Source organism: Schistocerca piceifrons, chromosome 1 (genome assembly GCF_021461385.2).
Source record: "Schistocerca piceifrons isolate TAMUIC-IGC-003096 chromosome 1, iqSchPice1.1, whole genome shotgun sequence".
NCBI classification, from domain to species: domain Eukaryota; kingdom Metazoa; phylum Arthropoda; class Insecta; order Orthoptera; family Acrididae; genus Schistocerca; species Schistocerca piceifrons.
The window spans coordinates 542,699,339-542,719,883 of NC_060138.1; positions in this window are offsets into that span (position 1 = coordinate 542,699,339).

Consider the following 20,545-nt stretch of genomic DNA (forward strand, 5'->3'; position numbering starts at 1 on the left):
TATGCCAGTCTCCCTTTTCCTCTTGCAGAGTTGGTTTGGAGAATTGGTGCACATTTGTGACCTCAAACCCTTCCAACACTAGTGAAGCCTATATTCTGCTGGGATCCATGTTGATTGGTAGATCCTTTATAACCAATTGTAATGCCTGCTTTGGTTCCACTGTGTATAAGTAGAACTTGGTCTCCTGCATTTTAAGCTCCTCTTTGCCTTTGTCGCAGTCTTCTATTGTCTCCTCCTGAAACTTCATTGTTCCAGGATGGTAGACTGCTGTAAGCCACCATTTCAAAATCCCTGCAATTCTTTGACTAGAACAGTGATCCCCCAGGTCAGGTAGACTACGAGGGTGGTTTGAAAAGTTCTCAGAATGGAATAGAAAAAAAAGTACTTGTATCACTGAAACTTTTCTTATTTTTCAGTGTTGTTTCCTTGTAGATTAATGCAGTTGGTCCAACGATGTTCCAGTGCCTTGACCCCATCTCAAAAATGAGTTTCCTCCAGGTCCGGCTATCAATTCTTTGTTTGAAGGGAATCTTTATCCACCAAGAAAAATTTTCAGTTTTGGGAAGAGTGGCAACAATTCATACCTTAGTTCGTTTAATGTGTGTAGGCGTGCATTAGGAGTAGTGGCACCCATCTTGAAGATAATTTTTTAATTTCTTGTTCTTCAGTTAAAATGTGATATACCCTTTCAGATGACATCTGGCAAGCATGAGCAATTTCACGCACTTTCAATCAGCAATCCTCCATGACCATTTTGTGAACTTTTGCAATGATTTCTGGAGTAGTGGCACATCTTGGCCGACCACTGTGTGGATCATCATCTAAGCTCCCCTGACCAAATTTAAATTCATTTCTCCTCTTGGCAACAGTTTAATATGAAGGAGCAGAGTCCCCCAGTGTATTCTAAAAATTGGCATGAATGTCCTTTGCTTTCATACCTTTCTTTACAAAGTACCCGAATCTCGATTTTTTTTCCATCTTCAAAAATCACTACGCAGGAACAACAACAGAGCCACCTCACTGCCACAGCCCTCTTCCAAGAGCATTGATGTGGCATGTGTTTACAGGCAACAGTCCAATGAATATCACGTGAACAACCCGTTGTGCTAATGCTGACTTCTCATGGTGATTCCGAGAACTTTTCAAACGACCCTCATATTATAATCAATACTCACTACTTTTTTCATCTCACTACCTGCATCTCTCCTTCTCCACCTGCTTCCACATTTTCCAGGGCAGAAAATGAGTTTGTATTTGGCATGTTGACTACTATGTTCCCCTTACTATCCTGTTTTTTTTTTTTTTCCTGTATATTGTGGTGTCACCGCCAGACACCACACTTGCTAGGTGGTAGCTTAAATCGGCCGCGGTCCATTTAGTACATGTCGGACCCGCGTGTCGCCACTGTGTGATCGCAGACCGAGCGCCACCACAAGGCAGGTCTCGAGATACAGACGAGCACTCGCCCCAGTTGTACGGACGACATTGCTAGCGACAATACGGACGAAGCCTTCCTCTCATTTGCCGAGAGACAGTTAGAATAGCCTTCTGCTAAGTCCATGGCTACGACCTAGCAAGGCGCCAATTGTAACAGTGCATGTATCTTACGAGTCTCATTTGTATAGTCAAGAGAGATGTATCACAAGGAGTGATTAAAAGATAAGTATATTCCAAAGCTACGTATTTTCTTTATAGCAGTCATAACGTATCCTGTTCCAGACTTGACGCCAGTCGGCGTGTGTGTACATGTGCCTTTCGGCTCCCTTCTCAGTGTGGCGTAACTAGCTTGTTACGCCACAATATATATCCTTCACACTCTCATCAATCATGAGTCTACCTCCATCCTTCAAACTGTCTGCTTCCTCTTGTACTGATGCCTACCCTCCTTGTCAGAGTTTTCCATTGTCTTTGTCACCCTATTCAAGTTGTGTGCACTCTTGCGAGTTCTGAAATGGACTTCGCTTGTGGATTCCCATGATAAACATGACAAATCCATATTATCTGTCACAAGTTTTGCAGTGCCATCCGAGTGCACTGGGTGATGCTTGGTTCTCACCTCTATATGGTAGGTATTCACATCAGAGCCAGTACCTAAAGCCTCAGCAGATGCACTTGCCTGCAAATACCCTATACCTTGCGAGGTGTAGGGAGGATTCCCCATGGAGGCAAGGAAAGAAAAGGGTGTGAAACAGTGACTCCAAATTGACCACCTCAACTTCATAATTCCCACCTGCAGCCTCCACATTTGTCAGTATACTGGCAAGTGGCAATGCTACATTCACAAAATGTAAATCTTTCAGGCTTACGCATGACAACTTTGCTCTGGGATGATCATGAAACACAACAATTTTGCCAAATATGATATGGTAACCCCCAAGGGAGAGCCCTAAGGCAGCAGTATGATGGTTAACACATTTTGCAAATGCATCTGCTGTGTTTGGCAGTCACTCTGCATCTTGAGAACCTTCTCTGGATCTTCTTTTCTCTCCAAGACAACAGCAATATCATCTGCATAATGCAGTATGTCTATCTTCTGTCAATTAATTTTGATCCTCAACTCAATCTCCTGAACTTGGTCCATAGCTTCCTGGATATAAGTACTGAGTATAACAGCAGAGAGAGTATATCCTTGTCTCACGCCTTTCTGCTCTCACTCCTTCCACAGGGCTCTTCTGTCTCCCCTATCTTTCTCCTTATGACTTCCCTTCTTTTCCTCCTACATACTCTTACTGCTTCTCTTCTCTTTTCATTATATAGTGCTTGCTGATCTTGTGTTTCACAGTAACCACTTCAGATTTGCTTCCTTTTCCTGTTCCAGTGCCATCTACATCCTTCATCATATCATTCTTCATTTATAGGTCTCCTTGTTTCCCCCCGTATTTCACATGCTGTTGACAAAATGGCATTTTCAACAGAGTTCCATTCTTTGCCTATATGGTCTAGATCATCTTTTGTATGTACTTCTGCCTCAATCTTTTTGATGCTCTTGAACAGTAGATACGTCTTTCAGTTGTTCTATATTCCATTTCTTTACTCTGGTACTACAGTACTTCCTCTGACAGCCATAGCATGTTAATGCTTCATTTTGACTGATACTACATAATGGTCAGAATTGGAACTAGCTGCTTGGAAAGTATGCACATTTTCCATATCAGATGCCCACCTGTTTGATACCCATGTATGGTTCACTTGGTTTGCTTCATTTGTTCTGATATCTTTCATGCCCCTTTGCATTTACTTTTTCTTGGGAAACAAATAGTTACTGCTTTTGGCTTGTTCACAGAAGCAAATTGGGCAACCCTCATACCGTTATTACTTGTTTCATCATGCAGACTTTCCTCACCAAATACATTTCGGAAATGTTGTTCTGAAGTTTGGCTGTGATTTGGCAAAGCCCAATAAATGTGATGTCATGAGAATAACTATAATTTTTATTATGGTATGCATTTTATGTATATTGGATTTCATTGGGAGCTTTAAGTCACCATTTTGACAAGCATTTTTGATGAGCAGTATCGATAGGATCAATATTTCCACCAGTCCAACTATAAATTATCTGATTACCTAGATTCAAAGCTTGAAAATTCCTATCAGCTAAATGGCAAGTGGCAGTGTTCACTGTAAAGCTCCGTGACTTGTAGTAGTGTACCGGTATTGTAAATAGGCCTCTCTTATTAATATGATTATTTTTAAAAATACCAAATATTTAGCTACCAATTAAAGATAAATAGCTGCTATTTAATATAACTGAAGAGCCAGCAACAGTTTTCAGAGTAGTGGTTCTCCTTTGTATTTGCTAGGGTAAATTTAAGTGGTGTATGAGGGGGTACCCCCCCAAAAAATAGAATTATTTTTTAAAAACTATATATTTTCAAACGGTTTAAAAAACAAACTTACCCCTTCAAAATACTCTCCATTACAACTCATACATTTGTCCCGCTGGTGCTTCCACTGTTCGAAACATTTTTTGTAGTCATCTTTAGAAACTGCTGACAGTTCTTCCCTCATTTTTTTCTTTACTTCTTCAGTGTTTTCAAATCAGTGACCTTTCATGCCTCTTATCATGTGTGGAAATAAGAAAAAGTCGCACAGAGACAGGTCGGGCAAGTAAGATGCGTGGGGCAGAGGGACCATGCCATTTTTTAATGTCTAACAGAGATAGCTGTGTGTGCAGGTGTAGTGTCGTGGTGGAAGAACCAGTCTCCTGTCTGCCACAAATCAGGTCTTTTTTGACAAACACCATTGCGCAATCTTCTTACAACTTCTCTGATCGTCGATCAATTGTCTGTTGACGGTCTGTGAGCACAAGCTCTCAAGTTTTTTCAATATTTCCACTGGTTCGTGCAGTTGATGGACATCCAGAACAAGGATTGTCATCAATCGACATATCGCCATTTTTAAATTGAGCAAACCTCTCGTACACTTGAATTTTTCCCGTGGTGTCATCTTGGTAAGCTGTTTTCAACATTAAAACAGTTTCAGCAGTATTTTTTCTGAGTACTGTCCACTTAAACTTGCCATCACAAAAAACAAAACAGGAACAAAACAGCGCTAGCAAAAATAGTCACTGCAGATGTACAGAACAAGCCAGGTCGACAACAAAGGCAACACTGAACTGGCAATGAGTTGCGCTGTAAATGCCTAGCGGCAGAGGTGCATACTACACAAGCTCATCCCATTGAAGTGTTATTTATTTATTTTGTTTTTTGGGTACCTCCTGTAAGGACAAATATCACTGGGCAATATAGTTACAGTTTATCGTTAATACATTAAATGGATAAAGTTTATATGAGTTGCTTGCCTTTGGTAATGTACCTTTTCTCCTTGGCTCCTTCCTATATCCTAAATGTCCTTCTTGATGACATCAACAGAACACAATGCATGACAGATGGATGGATGGATGGATGGATGAATACCCTGTTCCAGCTGAGATTCAAACGTTGATGCTCAGCTTTCATCTCATTATGTGCTTATATTCCACTTGAAATGTATTGCAACATCGCACGTTCATCTGCGCATGAACAGTGAGTCATATATAGGCACACAGATAATTGTATTAACTTTTGAGTATTTGCTCTTCCTTCAAATCCCCCCCCCCCCCCCATGCCCCCTCTGAACACACAATACACAGAATAATAATACTTAAATGGTTTTTTTTTCTTGTTAGCTTAAAAAATTATACTTACCAAGTGACAATTATCTGCAAAAGATGCAGACAAGGTGAAGGAAAAGGATCCAAATTTTAATATAGCAAGTTGGAATGTGAGAACACTGCTTCAGTATAGCAAACTAGGAAACCTAAAACTTGAAATAGAATGACTGGAAATTGATATCCAAGGCATATCGGAGATGAGATGGCCCCAACCAGGTGATTTCTGGTCTGAAGACTACAGAGTCATTCACATCAGAACTGACCGAGATGGACCAGGAATGGGAGGAGTTGGAATAATTTTGAGGAAAAATTATGGCTTACGTGTCAAGGGATATGTGCAATATAGCTCTCAAATAATACTAGTTAAACTTGAAACTAAACCAAAGGAGACTGTGATAATACAAGTGTACACGCTAACTTCCAAAGAAGAAGATGCAGTCATTGATGAAATATATGAAGAAATGTGTAATGCAATGAGAAATGTTAAAGAAGATGAAAACCTGATGATCATGGGGGACTGGAATGCGATTGTGGGCGAAGAACTGGAGGACAGAATTGTTGGCAAATATGGACTTGGAAGAAGAAATGAAAGAGGAGATCAACTAATTGAGTTCTGCTCAAGGCACCAGTTAGTTGTTGCAAACGCACTTTTTCAATATCACAAATGAAGAAGATACACATGGAAGGCTCCTGGAGTCCTGAAGAGACAGCAGATTGACTATATTCTAGTGAAAGCATGTTTTAGGAACCAGGTAAACGATTGCTAGAGCTATCCATCTGCAGACATAGGCAGTGACCATGACCTGGTCCTGATGAAAAGTTCACTAAGATTCAAATTTCTGAGAAAGAAGACAGTAAAACTTCAATGGGAACTAAAAAAAACTGAAAACTGGGGGACTGGCAAAGCACTATGCTCATGAAACAGACAACCTAGCTACGAATTTTCAGCATGGTGAAGTAAATGAAGCCTGGGATCAAATTAAATCTGGTGTATACAAAGCAGCAGGAAAGATAGTTGGAAAAGCTAAACCCAAAAACAAGAGGAAATGGATTACAGCAGATGTTATTGAGCTTACAGAAAACAGGAGATTATACAAAAATGCAACTGATGAACAAGGAAAAGCTGAATACAGAAGACTAAGGAATGTAGACAGTAGAGAAGCTAGGCAAGCAAAAGAAAATTTTCTTGAGGAAATGTGCAGGGAAGTGGAAGAAAATATGCAACATGGAAGAACTGATTTAGCCTACAGAACAACACATAAATTTTTAAACAAACGCAAAACAACACTCTCAGGCACAATAGAAAATAAAGAGGGGAAAATGCTGTGTGGTAAAGACATGGTGAAGAGGTGTAAAATATACAGTGAGGAGTTGTATGCTGGAGCACCTTTTTCAGAAGAAGTAATAGGAAGAGAAGAGCAAATAGATGAAGATCACAAGGGAGATGACATTCTGCAAGAAGAATTTGACAAGGCTCTAAAAGAACTACGGGTCAACAAAGCAAGAGGTATTGATGACATCCCAGCATAACTAGTAAAAATGCTGGTGACAGCATGAAAATAATGCTGCTTAAACTTATTAGGTCCATCTATAACACAGGAGAGATACTGACAGACTTCCAGAAATGCATCATTGTTCCTTTAACAAAGAAGCACACTAGCACTCTGTCTTCAGGCCACAAGAGGCCCACCGGGACCATCCGACCGCTGTGTCATCCTCAGGTGAGGATGCGGATAGGAGGGGCGTGTGGTAAGCACACCGCTCTCCTGGTCGTTATGATGGTTTTCTTTGACCGGAGCCGCTACTATTTGGTCGAGTAGCTCCTCAATTGGCATCATGAGGCTGAGTGCACCCCGAAAAATGGCAATAGCGCATGGCGGCTGGATGGTCACCCATCCAAGTGCCGGCCACGCCCGACAGTGCTTAACTTTGGTGATCTCACGGGAACCGGTGTATCCACAGCGGCAAGGCCGTTGCCTTTAACAAAGAAGGCAGCAGCTAAAAAATGTGAACAGTACTGAACTTTAAGCCTAATATCACATGCATCAAAAATTCTCATAAAAATATTTCTGAAAAGAACTGAAAAGAAGAAGGTGGAGGATACACTAAGTGAAGATCAGTTTGGTTTCAGAAGGGGATTGGGAACAGGAGAAGCAATTCTGGCACTGAGACTTCTTATCAGAAAGTAATTACAGAAAAATATACCAACTTAAATTGCCTTTGTAGGTCTTGAAAAGGTGTTTGATAACGTTATCTGGCAAGAGATGTTCAGAGTGCTGAGGAAATGTGGAATGAAATACAAAGACATTCGTGTGATATTCAGTTTCTATGAGAATGAGGTGGCAGTGATTAGGAACTGTCACTTGAAACAAGAAGCAAATATTACCACAGGGGTAAGACAAGGATGCACTCTTTCTCCTCTTATATTCAACTCTTAACATCCAGGAAGCTATAGACCAAGTTTGAGAAACAACTGAGGTGGGGATCAAAATTAATGGGCAGAAAACAGACATGCTACATTATGCAGTTGATATTGCTATAGTCACAGAGTAAAAGAGTATCTAGAGGAATTCCTCAGAACAAATGAAAGGATTCTATGCAATCAGTATGGAATGAGAACAAACAAGAAAAAGATGTAAGTGATGGTATGCAGTACAGAAGCAGAATATGAACCTCTGAGAATGAGAATTGGAAGAAAGGAGCCAAATCACAAGGGATGTTAGAAGCTGGAAAGAAATTGTAAGCAGAATACAACAGGCCAAAATTGCGTTTCATCTGAGGAGAAACTTATCTCCAGTAAGAACATCAATCTGAAAATAAGGAAATGTACCATGAAAGCTTTTGTTAGGAGTGTGCTCCTATTCGGATGTGAAACTTGGACAATGGGAAGAGAAGAGAGAAGACAGCTAGAGGCCTGGAGATGCGGTGCTATAGAAGGATTATGAAGATCAGCTGGAAAGACAAGTAACAAATGGAGAGGTGCTTAGAAGAGTACAGGAAACCAGATTTCTGTGAAGGCACATCCAAAAAAGAATAGACAAACTTGTAAGGCACCCCCTAAGACACGACAACATCACTGGAACAATAGCAGCAGGAGCTACTGAAGGAACGAATTGGTGGGGTTGATCAAGGATATCATACATGCCATAGATCATGAATGATGTTGGATGTAACATGTATGTGGAAATGAAAAGGAAGGCAGACAGAAGACAGAAATGGCACTCTGCTGCAAACCAACTAAGCTAAAAGAAGAAGAAAGGTGACAGCCAACATATGCCTGAACAAAGGATGACAAAACATCAGCTTGCAAAAACATAGATTCCACAACACACACAGGAGAGGACAGGACTGGCGTAAATGCAATTATACAGCCTCATTTTATATTAACAGCCTCATTTTATATTAACACACTTATTTAATTATTTACAAAATAAATGTCTCAATACAATAAATATTTTTTGTATTACAAAGCAATTTCCCCACTCAGATGAGTGTAATACTTTTGTTGCACATTACTCGTTAAGTCTTTGCAGGTAATATCAAGTAGATTTCATTTCTGTGAATATCATGTACCAAATTATCCATTTTTACCTCACAAAGACAGATGATGAGCTGTACAGATTTGCAGTACAATGCAGTGTGTAAAAATTATAATAAAATGTAGTCGAACACCTAAAATGTAACAGAAAGAAGGAAGATTTGGGTTTACTATCATGTTGATGACAAGGGCATTAGAGTTAGAGCACAGGTCAGTGATGGAAAGGAAACAGCCGAAGTCTTCCAAAGGAACCATCCCACTATTCCGTTTCAGTGATTCAGAGAAATCATTTGAAAGCTACATCTGGAGCGTCAGATGGGGATTTGATCTCAATTCTTCCAAATATGAATTCAGTGTCTTACCACAATGCCACCCCACTCAGTAAATGTGACAGAGCCAGTCATGTAAGTCTATGTATGCAGAAATTTGCTGTCAGTGCTCTTCTGAAAATGAAATAATTTATTTTCAGTGGAATGGTGATAGCACTCAGAGTATGTATGAATGGACATGTCTGGAGAGTGAGGCATGTAAAAGAAACAGTAAGTTCACAATACACGTGTTAATGAGACAGTAGTGTTACTATCATCGAAACTCTTTTCACGTCTGGTGTTCATGCAGTCATTACATGTCTGTGGGAACATGACAGATATCTCCCTATATTTGAAAATGTTACTCATGATAATGTTCGCAAAACAGCATTATTATTTTTGGATGTCAACAAAAAAAGGTTGTTACTCTATGTTTGTTTTCATTAAATAAGTTCACAATACACATGTATTAATGAGATAATAGTGTTATCATCATTGAAACTTTTTCTCTTGTCTGGTGCACTTGCAGTCATTGCATGTGCCTTACATATACCATCAATAATTTTGTTACACAAACACTCAGTATATTTCTGGTATCATATGTATGTGGTTCCTGGACCTATTCCCATTCCAGATTCTTCTCTCCGAGTGAGGCACTATTTTCTTGGACATATATTTATTTGAAATAATTCTTTGAAAGCTTGCTGTTATCTATGATTGATCCCATACCAATTAAATGTATAAATATCTAAAAACAGCAATGACTTTAAGACAGAAGTGCTTTACCTTCAGGTGGCGAAATGTCTAGTACTGCCGACAGACACATACAAAAATCTAGCAATCATGTCTCGCATACTATTTTTCTCAACTGAATTTGCCTTTGACTCAATTGATTAAACATCAAGCAGAGGTACTGTAATGGCAACTTCTTTTTCAGATTTCATCCCAGGGTGTGTAGTCATGAATGAAAACTTAATATAGCAAAATAATATTTATATATCTGCTAATATGAGAAAAATAAAGCAGTGGAAGAAACAAATATAGTAAGTAACTTGATGTCTGATATATTGCACTTGGCCAGAATGTAGAAGGAATTGGGAAAAACTAAAAAGAAAGAACATGGCAGTTCAAGAAAGTAATCCATGTACAGGTAATTATATTCACTTTAAGACTACAAATAATATCTACATATGTTTTGACAATCAGCAGCTGTATGAAATATTATTCCAAATTATTCATGTGAATTTCATGACATCAGTGGCAATACAGATGTATAGCCCAATTGCGACATACAAAAATTTGTGCCGGGCTGGAACTCAAAACCCGGATCTTTCACTTATTGCAAGCAGTTACTGTAATCCTTTTGACTATCCATGCAGGCTCCCCAACTCAATCCAAATCTCCATATATCACTGTCTGCTTCCTTATATTATAGCCTTATGTACATCTCCCTTTAAGCTCACAAAATTACTTGATTCCCACTCAGGGAGAAAGACAAGAACTCAATCCATTTTCATCGTCATAAGCCCCATCTCAGCTTATGACACAAGGGGCATTCAATAAGCAATGCAACACATTTCGTTTTCTGAAAGCTGGTTAGTTTTATTCAGTATTTCAATATTCTTTTGGCTAACATAATCTCTATTCAATGTGATGGCTTTACCCAATTTAGTGGGAGGGCCTGTGTGCCCACATGGTACCACTCTACTCGTCGACGATGGAGCCAATCATTTGCTGCGTCGTGTACCACTTCCCATGGAGAGCACCTTTCTCTGGGCCAAACTGATGGAAATTGGAAGGTGGGAAATCTAGTTTGTAGGCTGGATCCCATGAGGCACACATCTCTGAGTATCCCAACTGCTGGACTAGTGAGTCAGAACCACCAACAGAGATGTCCAGCTTATGCAGCAAGGTGTTAAGACTGTGATCTGTCAGTCATCTTGAATGAGAGTGTCCACATGTTCTAACATAGCAGGAGTTACAGCTGTATGCAGCCAGTTGGCAAACAAAAGATCGGACAGATTTGCATGACCTTGTTGCAATAATAACAGACATCGCAACCAATCACTCAGCATGCTTCCGTTCACTGTCAGGTCTCTGCAGATGTCACTCAATGACAGCTCTCTGCTTGGAATGGACCTCTGTTACAGTTGCCAATTTTGAAGACTATGTATAGTGCCACCACCTATCGGAACTTCATGAAACTATAGGGGCTGAAACGGGAATATTCCACGATGTCCCGCAACAAATTCCACTTTTTTTTTTTTTTTTTTCCAACCAAAATTGGCTGAGAAAAGAAAGTGTATTGCATTATATATCGAACATCCCATATGCGAATTTCATGGCATCAGCTGCAGTGAATATAGATATTACACAAATTTTCACATGTTACAATTGAGTAATATGCTTATATCCATTGCAACTGATATCAAGAAATCTGCATTCAGTGAATAGTTTGGAATAATGTAAATAATATATGTATGATGATAAAACACTACTCATCAAATAGATGCAGTGGAAAAACACATAGAAATGAAGGTAAAATGATTAGCTTTCTGACTAAAAATCCGAAGAAGTTTTAGTTGTACATAAAGTTCATCTATTCAGCTGCTCAGTGACCATAATGTCACCACACCAGCAGATGACAGAGAGAAGGTTGAAATACTGTATTCAGTATTCCAAAACTGTTTCACTGTGGATGATCATAATGTTGTTCCTCCTTACAATAATTGCATGAATGCCGATAAGGTAAATATAAGTGATCGTGGAACATGAAATGAACTATAATCACTCATTAGTGCAAAGGCACCTGGCCCAGATGAGTTACCAGTGAGATTTTGCAGAGGTTGTATGAAAGGATTTGTTCCCCTTCTAGCAGTAGTTTATAATAGGTCATTGGAAAAATGAAGGACACCAAGTGATTGGAAAAAAAGCACTGGTTGTTGTGTGTTCCAGAAAGGTTGTCGAACTGATACACTAATGCCTATACTGTTGACATCCGTATGTTATTGAATTATGGAACATATTTTGTGTTCATGCTTTATGAGATTTCCGGAGAACAAAAATCTCCCCTATAAAAACTAACACGGATTCCATACACAGAGCTCTGGTGAAACACAACTTGCTACATTTGTCCATGAAATCCACAGGCCTTAGGAAAAGGGAACCAGGATGGTGCCATGTTCCCTGACTTCCAGAAGATATTCAGAACAGTTCCACACTGTTCTTTAGTGAACAAAATACAAGCTAACTGAGTATCAAACTAGATTTGTGACTGGATTCAGGATCTTTTAAGAGATAGAACTCAATTCTTAATGGGACAAAAATGACTGATGCGAAAGTGATTTCTGGACAAGCCAAGCGAGTGTTATAGGTCCTTTAAAGTTCACAATATATACATATAAATGCTCTGCTAGATAACGTTTCAAGCTTCAAAAGGGTTTTTGCAAATAATACTGTTGTATACCAGTAGCTGGTAATGCCAAATCACTAGTGAAATACCCGAAGACTTGCGCAAGAGTGATGATTTGTGCAGGGACTGGCAATTGACCCTGAATGTAAATAAATGTAATATTTTGTGCATAACTAGATGAAGATATACATTACTGTTCAATTACATTGTTGCAGAAAACTCAATGGTGTAATGCAACAGACAAGCTTCAGCTGTTGTAATTTTTGTCATGCCTTAATTTTCAGCTTATACTAATCATTGTTTAACTGCACTTGAAAAATATGTAATAGAACATGAACAGTTTTCACACTAGCAGATTTCTGTAAGTCTTGGAATCCTGCTCCCCCCTCCCGAACGATACAATGTTGCCAGTGGAGTTACTATTACTGTAGGGAGTTGAAGCACTAATTTATTTTTAATGAAAATTTACATATTTGAGTATTAATAATTAAAGAGATTTATTATGAAATTTAGTATAAAAACACTTTGCACTTAACAAAACAATTTAGTTAAAATGTAGTTTTATTTTAAACTGAGCATGTTATCACATATAAATCATTTTGTACAAGTCTTTCTCATTGTAAATTACAAAAAATATTAATTAAAGCAATACTGCAAGCCACCCACCTAAACAGCAATGCATGTTAACACACCGTTTCTGGGTGCAGGGAAGCGCTCTGACCCCAGACTGAATCCACCTGGCAGATTAATAACAAGGGCTGGTTTTCTGATAAGCCTGGATGTGGTTTTTAGGCTATTTATGACAACCAACTAGGTGAATACATGGCTAGTACTGAAGGCCTGCCTCAGTTAAATGATTTGCAAACGTTTAGAAAACATTTGCACTCTTTGACAAGGGATAACACTGTACACAGACAGATGGAGTATGCAGATTCCTCCTCGGGGGAGAAAATGGGTAGTGATAAAAACGGCATCCAGCCACCATCTAGCACTAAAACTACCAAATCCCAAATTTAACATGTTGACCTCTTGAAGATATGGATAAAGACAGGAAAAAGAAGAATAACAATACTGTGTGTACCTATATTGTCAAGATTCTATAGAAGGGCAAAAGAAATTAGTGGCAATTCAGTGCAGCTCAGTTGTTAAAGTTAGTTAGTTGTAAGTTTAATCATGTCAATTCATCAAGTTGTGATGAAGATGATGAAAGCAGAAATATCACCAATAAAGGAAAATGTTATGTAATTTGTTTGTCAGAAGATTATTTATGAAGCAAAATTCTCCACGATCATATACATAATTGGAATAATGTTAAAAGACCTCCCAAGACATCTGAAACAAACAAAACTGATTTACTAATTCGATCAACAATCACCGACATCTCTGATTAATCAAGGTAAGTGTTTGTACATCTACAATAGTTTAATGCTACAAAACTTTTTATGGTTTGTAAGTATCTCTGTATGAACAAGAGAATGTTACAATTTATGAATTGAAACTTTCAATTTATTTATATCATAATTGTGAGCAGGAATGTTCCACTGGAAACAGTAACTACTGTAAAATACCATGGAGTAATCATCTGCAGCAGCCTAAACTGGAATGACCAAATAAAGCCAACTGTGGGGAAAGCAGATGATCAGGTTGAGATTCAATGAAAGAATCGTAAGGAAATGTTATTCATCCACTAAGTAAGTGGCATACAAAACACTTATTCAACCCATTACTGAGCACTGGTCACTAGTCAGGGACCTCTACCAAGTAGGATTACAGAAGAGATAGAAAAGATCCAAAGAAGAGCAGCACTTCACAAGATCACGTAGCATGAGAGTATTTTGCAGATACTCAACAAACTCCAGTAGCAATCACTAGAAAAAGAGGAATTTTGTGTCAAGAAGAGGGTTTACATTGAAATTCCAAGACCATGTGTTCAAAGAAGAGTTGGGCAACATACTACTTCTTCACTCATAGACAGTCATTCTTCCCATGCACCATTCACGAATGGAACAGAGGAGGAGGAAGATGATAGTGGTATCAGAGGTACCCTCTGTCCCACACCATAAGATGTTTTGTGGAATACAGATGTAGATAAATAATTCTGTAGAGAATGTGTTTGTGTACAGGTGTGTGTGTGTGTGTGTGTGTTCTCTCTCTCTCTCTCTCCATTAAAATTGCAGCACCAAGCAATAAAGATGAAATTAGCATGAAATGCACTACATGTTTGGATATGCAAATGATTAACATTTTAGTGCAACCACATGAAGTGTGCAGGAGCACCGCTATCTGCATTCAGTGATACTGATGCTCATACTGGTCAGGATCCCACTGTCATCATGTGAACATGGAACTGATGGATTTAGGATTATCTCAAAGGCTCAACACAAATAGTGCCCAAGTGCAAAGACATAGTTTTTGCTTGCTAGTTCAGGACCAAAGCAGCAAGACAAATAATCACACAGGCAGTGCAACATCATTTGGAACACCAAGGGTTGTCAGCATGGTGACCACTATGGTGGCTTCTCTCAACACAGCAGCAGAGAGAGGTGTTCTGAGAGTGGTACAAACAACAATAACATTGGCTATAGAAGTGCGAGTTCTCGTTCTGTTACAGCATCATGATGGACATATCCATGTGTGAACGCTCTGAGGAGAACAAATGTTGTCAGAATGCATTTCCTCATCATCATATAGGCCCAGCACCTGGCATGATAGTATGGCATAGTACTTGGTGCAGAGCATGTTCACCTCTGATTCCCACTGATGTTAATTTGCACAGCAGCCATTATATTTCTGACATCTTAAGGCCAGAGGCAGTGCCCTATCTTCAGAGTCTCCACAACATTTCCTTTCAACCAGAGACTGGTACACCACCACTCACCAGCCACATCAGATGATGAACTGCAACGTAAGAGGTGAAGTAACATGGGACAATCTACCCATATTTATCATCCTAATTCAGTTCAACTTGAAGTCCAGCCAGGCTAGAGCCATTTCTGCTGCCAGATGTGAAAGCTGTATGTACTAAACGTCATACCCTATATATTGCCAAATCACTTAAAACTTTAATCATGTATTTTTACTACTTTAATAACAAAAATAATCAATTACTGACAATATAACGTAATTAGATGGATTAAAAAACCTACTCACCATGCAGTGTCAGACAAAAAGGTTTAACTTATGCACGCTTTCAGACCCAGTGGCTCCTTCTTCCAGCAGAAGAGTTGAAGGGGAAGGAAGAGGGGAGAAGGAAAAGGACTAGAGAGATTTAAGAAAATGGGTACAGTTCAGAAAAATCATCCTGAACCCTGGCTCAGGAGAGACTTATTGGACGGGATAAGATGGAAAGACTGATTGTTGGGGACTGCACCAGACCAGATTTGAAAACCTGAGAGCTTGCAGCTGAAAGTTAGGGAAGTATGCAAGACAGAGATTACTACTAAAACTTGTGCATTAGTTAATAAGAGTGAAAAGCTATGTGTATTGTATGTAACAAACTTGGGAGGGGGGTGGCAAAAAAGGACGGATCAGAAAATGAAAGAAGTAAAAAAGTAAAATGGAGTGAAGAAAGGAGTAAGTTACTGTGAAGAAATGGTGAGATAGAAGGAATTAATGTAAATTAACACCAAAATCAAGGACCTGCTGTAGTGCTAGATCCCACCTGCGAAGCTCTGAGCAATTGATATCTAGGGGAAGAATCCAACTGGTGTGTGTGGTGCAACAGGCATGCTCTACAACAGGATATTGTATGTTGCCAGTGTACATCTTCTTTCTATGCCCATTCATCCTGACTGATAACTGGATGGTAGCCATGCTGAAGTAAAAGACTGTAAGAGTGTTTACATAACAGCTGGTATACGACATGTGTCATTTCGTAGGTGGCTCTCCCTTTGATAGTGTTTTGCCATTACAGGGCTGGTATAGGTGGTGGTAGGAGGCTGCATAGGGAAAGTCTTGCAGCGAGGATGGCCACAGGCGTAGGGGCCATAGGGTAGGGAGATGGGTGCAGTAGGAGCACAGGGTCTGACAAGGATGTTGCAGAAGTTGGGGCGACAAAAAGCTATTCTAGGTGTGGAGGGAAAAATCTCAGACAAAATGGATCTCATTTCAGGGCATGATATTAGGAAGTCATGGCCTTGTCAAACTAGCTGATCAATACACTCCTGAAAATTGAAATAAGAACACCGTGAATTCATTGTCCCAGGAAGGGGAAACTTTATTGACACATTCCTGGGGTCAGTTACATCACATGATCACACTGACAGAACCACAGGCACATAGACACAGGCAACAGAGCATGCACAATGTCGGCACTAGTACAGTGTATATCCACCTTTCACAGCAATGCAGGCTGCTATTCTCCCATGGAGACGATCGTAGAGATGCTGGATGTAGTCCTGTGGAACGGCTTGCCATGCCATTTCCACCTGGCGCCTCAGTTGGACCAGCGTTCGTGCTGGACGTGCAGACCGCGTGAGACGACGCTTCATCCAGTCCCAAACATGCTCAATGGGGGACAGATCCGGAGATCTTGCTGGCCAGGGTAGTTGACTTACACCTTCTAGAGCACGTTGGGTGGCACGGGATACGTACGGACGAGCATTGTCCTGTTGGAACAGCAAGTTCCCTTGCCGGTCTAGGAATGGTAGAACGATGGGTTCGATGACGGTTTGGATGTACCGTGCACTATTCAGTGTCCCCTCGACGATCACCAGTGGTGTACGGCCAGTGTAGGAGATCGCTCCCCACACCATGATGCCGGGTGTTGGCCCTGTGTGCCTCGGTCGTATGCAGTCCTGATTGTGGCGCTCACCTGCACGGCGCCAAACACGCATACGACCATCATTGGCACCAAGGCAGAAGCGACTCTCATCGCTGAAGACGACACGTCTCCATTCGTCCCTCCATTCACGCCTGTCGCGACACCACTGGAGGCGGGCTGCACGATGTTGGGGCGTGAGCGGAAGACGGCCTAACGGTGTGCGGGACCGTAGCCCAGCTTCATGGAGACGGTTGCGAATGATCCTCGCCGATACCCCAGGAGCAACAGTGTCCCTAATTTGCTGGGAAGTGGCGGTGCGGTCCCCTACGGCACTGCGTAGGATCCTACGGTCTTGGCGTGCATCCGTGCGTCGCTGCGGTCCGGTCCCAGGTCGACGGGCACGTGCACCTTCCGCCGACCACTGGCGACAACATCGATGTACTGTGGAGACCTCACGCCCCACGTGTTGTGCAATTTGGCGGTACGTCCACCCGGCCTCCCGCATGCCCACTATACGCCCTCGCTCAAAGTCCGTCAACTGCACATACGGGTCATGGCCACGCTGTCGCGACATGTTACCAGTGTTAAAGACTGCGATGGAGCTCCGTATGCCATGGCAAACTGGCTGACACTGACGGCGGCGGTGCACAAATGCTGCGCAGCTAGCGCCATTCAACGGCCAACACCGCGGTTCCTGGTGTGTCCGCTGTGCCGTGCGTGTGATCATTGCTTGTACAGCCCTCTCGCAGTGTCCGGAGCAAGTATGGTGGGTCTGACACACCAGTGTCAATGTGTTCTTTTTTCCATTTCCAGGAGTGTACATTCAAGACCAGTGTGCCAAAACAAGCACTGTATCATTTGAGAGATACAAAGGCACGCGAGTGAGCTTTGACTTACCCCAGGTCACTGCAGCACCACGTCACCACGCGATTGTGCCTAGCACACAAGTATCGCACCATAATTAAGAATGAAATTAAAAGTTAAAGTTGTTTTTCAAACTTTGTCAGAATGTGCTTTAGTATTTTAATGTTTAAACTGTCAAAACTCAGATTGATCAGATGAATATCTTTCCCTAAATACATCATTTCAAGAAAAACTAAGTGGTGCTAAATAATGAAGCTAGGAACCCAAAAATTTTGCCAGAATGTGCAGATGCATGTCAAAATTAACTGGTACAAGTCTCAATGTGATTAAAGCAATATTGTGGTCAGAATCCACATTTTTAAGAAAACTAAAAGGTGCTAAATATTAGACATAGGAATATGAAAATTTGTATGGAGCTTCAGTTTAGTATAAAAATATTAATTATGTAACCCCATTGAGCTACCTCTAATAGTTTTCGAGTAATTTGCTGAAAACTAAATTTGGAAGAAAACTTCCTTATTTGTAGTAGATTAAGTATCTGTTATATCAATGCTAGAAAGTTTTGGATACAGCACAAGATGAAACCTATTAAATAATAGAACTATAACAGTTTCTAGGCCTAGATGTAAATAATAACAAATACAAGGTTTCTTAAAGTAGTAGTTCAGAGGTCATGTTCTACTGTCAGTTCCGTTCTGAAAATTCTAGATGGCCGAAGTTTAAATGCAGGTGAGCGAAAATTTTTCTGTGATTTTAACCAACTTAACTACATTCATACAAAAATTATGAAGATTCTAAATTAATACACAACTGTGTTGTAAAATATTGTGTGTCCAAAAAAGAAGCCATTTAAAGGCTGCTACTGTGGGCACAGAGTGGATAATAGCAGATGTTCTCTTGGCCATTCACTGTGCCCGTATATGAATACAGCCCAAGAGGCAAGACTGTTCTTCACATCGCACCCAGCTACTGTATGATCCACATCAGTCAAATGCCAGAGTATGCGATGCCTCAGATGACATCAAAGACTGCAACTAAACCAATGTTTTTGGTTCAGATAGGAAGTGAACTTGCGAGGACTGTACACCATCCTGGGCTGCTTAGATTTCATGGAAGTAACTGCTAGTGTGCCACCCGTAATGTTAACAAAGCTGTGTGGCAAGTGGTGACAAATATTTTCCACTTTTGTGGCAAGCAATTATTTTGATTATCAGAAGTCAGGGCAAAAAACAGTTTAATAGGAACTTACCATAGATGTCACCTCTGAACTGCTCATAGTGCTCTTTAGGATAGAGAGCTTTATTATTAGTATTAACATAATGAATATTACAATGTTGAATGTGTGAAACTTTACTAAATATATCTACCAATTAGAACTCAAACTCTTCATTTATAATTATAATCCTGTTCCTGCTGAGCAAATAGAGGATATAAACATTTCTTTCAGTGGGCTGGAAAAGAATGTGGACTTGCAGACTGGGAACTATGATCAGTATGTTCTCCATCACTTTCTGGCTGACCACAGAAATAGTTTCCAGGCTCTAGTAAAAGACGGCGAACAATAGTCTAATAATATTTCCAACTTACCTATGATTGATTATTATTATTATTATTATTATTATTATTATTATTAACCTGCTGCCCCACACCGGGATAATACTGAGTGACAAGTGGTGTGTTCTGAAGTTGTTTTTTTTTTAAGAGATCGAGAGTACCACGATTAGGTGTGATGGCCTGGTAAATATGCTTTTGAAATAGGCTGATGGGGTAATTACACCCAGTGAAGGTTGAGGTGAGAATGATGGTATATTGCTGTGAAGAGCCTGCATCCAAACAAATATCTATGCCTCAAATGCCATGGCTGTATGGGAGAGAATGTTTGACATGGAAAGGTTCACAACTGTCAAAATGTAAGTACCGTTGTTTGTTAGTAGGTTTAATATGGACAGAAGTGTGTAGCTGGCATTCCTTGAGGATGAAATCAACATCAAGAAAAGTAGCATGGGATTCGGAATAGGACATTATGAACTTTAATTGGGAGAAGGTATTTAGAGATCCAAGGAATTTTAAAAGGTCAGCCTCACTATGAGTCCATATGTCCAAGGTGTCATCAATGTATCAAACCAGGGGCTGAATGCTTATGGATCCCAGGAAACCCCCCTCCAAACGACCCATGAAAAGGTTGGCACAGAAAGGAGCCATCATGGTTCCCATGGCCATACCCCTGATTTGTTTGTATGTCTGCCCCTCAAAGCTGAAGTAATTATTGGTAAGTAGCAAGAAGGATCTCATAGGTTTGGAATCAGATGGGTGCTGACTGACCATATAAATCTGCTGCTAAACATTTCCTCAGTCAGCACCCACCTGATTCCAAACTTATGAAATCCTTTTTCCACACCTTAATAAAATTTATACTTATCAACAATTACTTCACCGATGAGGGGAAGACATACATACAGATCAGCTGTACAGCTATGGGAACCATGATAGCTCCTTCCCATGCCAACCT